The sequence below is a fragment of the Haematobia irritans genome, chromosome 3 (assembly GCF_050003625.1).
Source record: "Haematobia irritans isolate KBUSLIRL chromosome 3, ASM5000362v1, whole genome shotgun sequence".
NCBI classification, from domain to species: domain Eukaryota; kingdom Metazoa; phylum Arthropoda; class Insecta; order Diptera; family Muscidae; genus Haematobia; species Haematobia irritans.
The window spans coordinates 126623352-126632080 of record NC_134399.1 but is presented as its reverse complement, the minus strand read 5'-3'; positions in this window follow the sequence as shown (position 1 = coordinate 126632080).

The window sequence follows — 8729 nt, the reverse complement described above, 5'->3', positions numbered from 1 at the left end:
AAGCCAGAGTTTTGGCCCAATTTGGTTAAAATTTTGCACAGGGAGTAAATTTAGCATTGTAGCTATGCGTGCCAAATTTGGTTGAAATCGATTCAGATTTAGATATAGCTCCCATATATATATTTCGCACGATATGGACTTATATGGCCCCAGAAGTCAGAGTTTTGCCCTAATTTGCTTAAAATTTTGCAAAAGAAGACCAATTAGTACTATAGTCAAGTGTGCCAAATTTCATTGAAATCGGTTCAGATTTAGATATAGCTCCCATATATATCTTTCGCCCGATATGCACTTATATGGACCCAGAAGCCAGAGTTTTGGCCCAATTTCGTTGAAATTTTGTACTAGGAGTCCAATTACTAATATAGTCATGTGTGCTAAATTTGATTGAAATCGGTTCGGATTTAGAGATAGCTCCCATATATATGTTTTTTCTGATTTCGACAAAAATGGCCAAAATACCAACATTTTCCTTGTAAAATCGCCACTGCTTCATCGAAAAGTTGTAAAAATGACTCTAATTTTCCTAAACTTCTAATACATATATATCGAGTGATAAATCATAAATAAACTTTTGCGAAGTTTCCTTAAAATTGCTTCAGATTTAAATGTTTCCCACATTTTTTTACTAAAATTGTGTTCCACCCTAGTGCATTAGCCAACTTTAATTTTGTGTCTATTGATCTTGTAAAAGTCTATCAAATTCTGTCCAGATCGAGTGATATTGAAATGTGTGTATTTGGGACAAAACTTTATAAATAGCCCCCAACACATTTGACGGATGTGATATGGTATCAAAAATTTAGATTTACAAAGTGGTGCAGGGTATAATATAGTCGGCCCCGCCCGACTTTAGGCTTTCCTTACTTGTTTTTGATTTAAAGAAATAGTCTTTAAATTAACTGGGATATTGAATCCTTGCTTTAAAGATAAAAAACTTCGAAAATAGGCAGCTAATATTTATTTAATTATTTTGTATCTTTGGTTTAATGTTTGGAGGGATATATACAATATTCAGCACATCTAATTGTAGCTCTAGAATCTAGACCCCAAATCGGAGGGCCGGTTTATAAGGGGGCTATATCAAAAACTGTACCGAAACACAATATATTGGGAACATCTCTTTATGGTCCTAGAATCCCTTTAAATTTTCAATTTCCAAGAACTAAAATCGGGGCATATACCAAAACAAGAACCGGTACTCACCATTTTCTGCACACATCCTCTAGATTTTCAATTTCAGGCAAGATGGGCTATATCAAAACATGGACCGATGGGTACCTCTAGATTTTCACTTTCAGTCAAATTGGATAAAAACTACGGTTTCTACGGGACTACATCAAAACCTGGGCCGATATAGCCCATCTTCGAACTTGACCTGTCTGCAGACAAAAGACGAATTTGTGCAAAATTACAACATGATTAATTCATTATTGAAGACTGTAGCGTGATTACATCAGACTGATGGACGTTGTTAAATCGAAGAATATACGAATATATAGTCGGAAATCGATATTTCGATGTGGTACACACGAAATTATACCCCCATAACCATTCTATAGTGGTGGGTATAAAAATAATTGCTCGTCTAAAAGCAATTTTTGGATAATTTCTCCTTGACTTATTCACACTTCATGTCTAAATGTTACCCAGCAAAAAATGCTTCAGCAGTAAGAGTTTAGTTGCGCTTTTTAGTATTCAATAATGTAGACTATATATCCACACTGCATGACTCGGTGGCAATAACGTAAACGAGTAATCAAACTAGTTTAAGACCATTCGTTTACGTTATTACAACCAATTCATGCAGTGTAGATGCGTGAAAGGTAGTGCTGTTTTCCTTCATACCAACAATGCTATAAAATAGGAAATTCAAGATAGTATATCACTTTTGAGCAATATTGCTATTAAAATAAGCATTTATATCAGCGCTATGTAGAAGCTGCTCTAAATCGGGACATCGCCCACAAAAATCAGCGCTGATTCGGTTGTTTTGTAAGAATTTGGTACTGCCTCTCTCCTTTACAATCCTGGTGAAATATTGCTCCATTTTATTTATCACGTTTATGTTTTTCGCCAATACCTAAAATTTTTGTTGAATAATCTTTTATATTAGGTCAATATTTTTGTAGTGTATGTTTTGATTTTACTGAATACGCCAAGAAGTCGATAATCTCAATAATATGAATGGGGTTTAGCTACTCCAATCTTTATATGTTGCTAATCAAATAAAAAAATTATTATACACTCATTTCTATAGCGCAAGCTATACAAATATTTGTTCGAAATTTGTGTCTAGTCACAGTGGGGCAAGCAAATAAGATGTCATTAATTTTGTCCTATACCTTTAATATGTGATTTAATGTGATATTCAGTAGACATAGTAGATTATTACACATACACACTTACGCATGATTTGAATAAAAATTTCAATATTAGCAACAGCACATACAATAATGGAAACAGTACGTACGACCAGTAGTCTATAGAGACATAGGCATACTATTTTATTTACATGTATACAAGAGACACATGCATCCTGCCAGATAATACATTCAAATGACTTTACATCTCTCCTTACAGGTTCGGTATCTGCCTGTAATTTTTGCCCAAAAATATACTTTTACTTTGGTTCTGAGAAAGTTGTTGTTCTTGCTGAGGTTACTACTACTGTTATTGTTGTCCTTTTTCTCTTGATGTTATTGCTGGCTGTCATCATGGCAAGTGCCATATGCCATGTCGGGCCATACCATAATGCCATAAGTGTAGTTAAACATTCAAATAAGAGGTAAAATTACGAGAGAATGGCAACATTAAATTACCATTTAACATTCTTTGTGAGTGCCACAGCACTCTCGACATTACAGGGAGTATGTTCGTGTTTATGCACTCACTCTATCTCTCTTTGGGTGGCTAAGCCACACATATTCCAATGAGTATGTGTGTTTGATCATCGAGTATGCTTCATTCACACTATAGACCCAAACACGAAGCGTATATATGAGTATAGGCTATACTCGTATAGCATAACCCATGTATGTATGGATGTTTGAATGTATGTCGGTAACATATGTTACTGTAATTGCTATGGTAGATATGTACTACAGAAAAGCAACAACATAGACAGGACATTTATTTTAAAGTGTCCTTTTCCTTTTTGGATGAATGGGACGATAGATATACCACAAAATACACATACGCACTCACCTATTTGAAAAGTAAAATAGTAAAATTCTGGGCAAATTTCTGTTTTTATGTGCACGCAAATTGACCTAGACTTACTCTATCCAGTGGCCCAACATTTGTCCTGATAGCTTAATATACGAAGACTAAAATCTTTTCGCATTTTTCCATAACTGAAAAACTACACAGACACTAAAGGCTGTAAACATTTGGCTTAAATTACTCTCATGCTAGTTTGGAACATGAGAGACACATTAGGATGTATGATTTCACTATACTGCACTGAAAAAAATATTGTCTTGAGGTCAAAGATTTCATGTCTTTCAAATACGAATGCAAATTTTGCTTACCATAGAAGATGCATTTCTCTAATATAAAGTTTTTCCTTGTCCAAAAGTCGATAAACCTTTCAATGAAGTCATATTGTCCTTATAATTAAGTGATTTCACTTAAAAATGGGTATCACAACATGAAAGAAAGAAAATGTTTGGGCTAAGGTCAACTTGACTTTAATAATTCAGAAAAATTCGTTCAAATATAGGACATGTTTTTCAAAACTTTATTTTAAAGAGGTTTTTTACTTGAAACATAGCATAATTTCTACTGGAAGTCGAGACTTAATTTGGAAAATAAGGATGTCTTTAACTCGTTTTTAAAGGACTTTGATAGCATATGAAGAAAAAAAGCTGAAAAAGCGAAAATTCAAAATTTGCTTCCTAGAAGCAGGTACACAAAACCCAAATTTAAAAGAGAATTGTGTCTTAAAAGTATCCTTACTTGTATTCTCCGCTTCTTTGGCTTGGAATCAATACCAAAATTTTTAAAGTAAAGACAAAATCTTTGGAACCGGGCATGCTTTTTTTTCAATGTGATCAAGTTATTATGACTCGGAAATCGTGCGATATGAAACGTATGTAGCCTCCATACATACGTATGTTTGCAGAAATTTTTTCAAAATGAACAGAAGAAAATTTTCTTTACTGCGGAACGAAAATATCTGTGTCCTCAAAGAGACTAGAGATCAACTAAAAAAAAATCTTTATAAACAAAGTTTAGTTGTATCCAAAGATTTTGACCTTTGCTTAAGGATGGTGGTATTCATTCCGAGCCAAAGATGAGTTTTCTTAAAAAAAATACATTTTTAGGGACCTATCTGCCTTGAGATCTAAATTCACCAAATTTGGATTATCTTCTTGAGATAAATAAAAACTTAGAAATTTTGATTTTATTCGATTTTTATACCCTCCACCATAGGATGGGGGTATATTAACTTTGTCATTCCATTTGTAACACATCGAAATATTGTTCTAAGACCCCATAAAGTATATATATTCTGGGTCGTAGTGAAATTCTGAGTCGATCTAAGCATGTCCGTGTGTCTGTTGAAATCGTGCTAACTTCCGAACGAAACAAGCTATCGACTTGAAACTTGGCACAAGTAGTTGTTATTGATGTAGGTCGGAAAGTATTGCAAATGGGCCATATTGGACCACTTTTACATATAGCCCCCATATAAACCGACCCCCAGATTTGACCTCCGGAGCCTCGTGGAAGAGCAAAATTCATCCGATTCGGTTGAAATTTGGTAGGTGATGTTAGTATATGGTCTCTAACAACTATGCGAAAATTGGTTCATATCGGTCCATAATTATGTGTAGCCCCCATATAAACCGATCCCCAGATTTAACCTCCGGAGCCTCGTGGAAGAGCAAAATTCATCCGATTCGGTTGAAATTTGGTACGTGATGTTAGTATATGGTCTCTAAAATCCATGCAGGAATTGGTCCATATCGGTCCATAATTGTATATAACCCCCATATAACCCGATCCTCAGATTTGACCTCCGGTGGCTTTTGGAGAAGCAAAATTCATCCGCTCTGATTGATATTTGGTACGTTATGTTAGTATATGATAGTTAACAACCATGCCAAAAGTTGTCCATATCGGTCCCTAAACATATATAGCCCCCATATAAACCAATCCCGAGATTTGGTTTTGGAGCCTCTTGGAGGAGCAAATTTCATCCGAGTCAGTTGAAATTTGGTACATTGTGCTAGTATATGGCCGTTAACAACCATGCCTAACTAGGCCCATATCGGTCTATAGTTATATATAGCCCCCAGATAAATCGATCCCCAATCACACAAAAATTGGTCCATACATATCAAGTTCATAATTGTATATAGCCCCCATATAAGCGACCCCCATATTTCAATTCTGGCTCTCTAAGTACCGTGCAAAAATCCATATCGATTTGTACCACGTATGGACAAACTTACAATTTAGAAGACGATGTTAAGAAGTTTTAAGATACCTTATCATCGGTAAGTATTATCACAACCCAAGTAAATCGATTGTGGATGACAGTCTTTCGTAGAAGTTTATACGCAATCCATGGTGGGAGGTGCATAAGATTCGGCCTGGCCGAACTTATACTTGCCGTATATACTTGTTTATATTAAATAGAAAATTATAATTCAAGCTTGAGACCTATCTCAGGTTTGATCTCAGGCATCGATCTTAGGCTTTAATGTCGTCCTACTCTCCTTGAGTAGTTCTCCAGCCTGAGCCACGCCATAGTAATTTCGTTGCCCTTCCGACTATTGCATTGCTCCATATCGCCTATATTGGAGCCACCGTGGTGCAATGGTTAGCATGTCCACCTTCGACCGAACACCAAAAAGTGGTGGATTATCGGCTCTCAGTAATGCTTGTGACATTTCTGAATGTTTTAAAAGCTTATCTAAGCAATGTGCAACGCCGTTCGGCTATAAAAAGTAGTTCTCTTGTCATTGAGCTTAACATAGAATCGTGCAGCACTCAGTGATAAGAGACAAGTTCGCCACTGTAATATCACAACGGACTGAATAGTCTATGTGAGCCTGAAATTTCGGGTTGCCAGTATACCTAACCAAATCTATGGGTCTAACTTGCCCATTCATCCAATTCGGCCCGCATTGCTTCCATTGTCTTTGCGTTCTCTAAACTCACTTCCCTATGTGGCCTAGCTCTTATCGCCAGAGCATTTGCTTTAGGTTTCCTCTTATTCCGGCATGTCCCTGCCATATTCTGAGTATTTGTTGGTCATGGTTTTGAGTTCCCATGCGATTCTGCTGTTGTTAATCTGTGAAAATGTTCACTTTTTGTGGCCTCGAATTTTTCCGAGCCATTTAAAGCAATCCATTATGTCTCGCACTTCAGGATTGTGTATAGATACTCCACGTATACGCTCAGTTCCTCCCTTTCACCAACCTTCGATCCATTGGTATGTTATCATTGTCTCTTTGGTGCCGGTTCTGGGGTCACATTCTTCCAGGACCATCTTATTAGCGTCCGAATAAGAGTCGTGCGCGTAAGTGAAATTTCACTCATTTCTCATGATTCACGAAAATTCACAAAAATTTTGTAACACGACAATTTCCGTGACTCACTACAGTTTTAGTGATCCACGAAAATTTTGGTGACGAGACAATTCTCATGATTCACCATAAATCTCATGTATCGTTTGAGTTGCTTCATAACTCACGCAACTCAGCAACATAGAAAAAGTAAAATATGTCATAGCAGCAACCTACCAAACAATAGACCCTATTAAAATCTTGAGCGTGCAGCAACCTATCAAACAATAGACCCTATTTAAATCTTGAGCGTGAAATGTGAAGTTGATCGTGAACATGAAATCACAGCAAAAAACGTCACCAAAAAAGTAGTGAAAATGTTTTGGATCCGGAAGTGGTGCAGATTTGACATACAGGCAATGAATTTAATATGAGTTTATCATAGGACGAAGTCCACCATTTTAAAATCCGTTGCACTGAATCTGCATCACTTCTTAAGGTATTATTCGATTTCAGTGTTTTGAATTTGAATTAAAAATTAAAAAATTATGAGCGTGAATCTTATTGTAAACGTGATTTTAAATGAATTTTACCACGCACGTTTACGAAAAAGGTTTGATTTTCATCCACGAACGACGCATTTTTGTTTAGATCCATTCACGAAATTTAATTTGAGTTTCATTCACTACTCCTGTGATTCACGCGTATCACTACAATTTCATGTCACTCGCTAGTCAGAATGTCACACTAAGTAAATATGGTAACCTCAGGTATACGATCGTGGATTATTGCTGCTTAAACTCACCATCTCCCTATTATCCTTTGATGGTTCGTCACGTTTCGCTTTTCGTCCATCCTCTCAACATCCTCAACTTCATCGCAGCCATGGTGATGTCGCTTTTGATCCGAACACCAATAGGTCCAGTATCGTGTCTAAGGTACTGAAGTAATCTTGGCTGCACCATTTATGCCAGGACAACACGTCCATTTGACTCATTGTAAAATTTCTATATCACACTTCCTACCCATCGATGTCCAACAGAAACTCACCAAACTTCAACTGGAAAATGGGCATTTTTATACCCTCCACCATAGGATGGGGGGTATATTAACTTTGTCATTCCGTTTGTAAGACATCGAAATATTGTTCTAAGACCCCATAAAGTATATATATTCTGGGTCGTGGTGAAATTCTGAGTCGATCTGAGCATGTCCGTCCGTCTGTTGAAATCACGCTAACTTCCGAACGAAACAAGCTATCGACTTGAAACTTGGCACAAGTAGTTGCTATTGATGTAGGTCGGATGGTATTGCAAATGAGCCATATCGGTCCACTTTTACGTATAGCCCCCATGTAAACGAACCCCCAAATTTGGCTTGCAGACCCTCTAAGAGAAAAAAATTTCATCCGATCCGGCTGAAATTTGGTACATGGTGTTAGTATATGGTCTCTAATAACCGCGCAAAAATGGGTCCACATCGGTCCATAATTATATATAGCACCCATATAAACCGATCCCTAGATGTGGCTTGCGGAGCCTCTTGGAGGAGCAAAATTTATCCGATCCGTTTGAAATTTGGTACATGGTGTTAGTATATTGTTTCTAACAACCACGCAAAAATTGGTCCACATCGGTCCATAATTATATATAGCCCCCATATAAACCGATCCCCAGATTTGGCTTGCGGAGCCTCTAAGAGAAGCAAATTTCATCCGATCCGGCTGAAATTTGGTACATGGTGTTAGTATATGGCCTCAAATACCCATGCAAAAGTTGGTCGAAATCGGTCCAGAATTATATATATTGCCCCCATATAAACCGATCCCCAGATTTGACCTCCGGAGCCCCTTGGAAGAGCAAAATTCATCCGATTCGGTTGAAATTTGGTACGTGATATTAGAGTATGGTATCCATAGCCCCATTTAGACTGATCCCCAGATTTGACCTCCGGTGCCTTTTGGAGAAGCAAAATTCTTCCGATCTGATTGAAATTACTATATGATATTTAACAACCATGCCAAAAGTGGTTCATATCAGTCCATAATCATATATAGCCCCCATATAAACCGATCCCGAGATTTGGTTTTGGAACCTCTTGGATGAGAAAATTTCATCCGAGTCAGTTGAAATTTGGTACATTGTGCTAGTATATGACCGTTAACAACCATGCCTAACTAGGTCCATATCGGTCTATAGTTATATATAG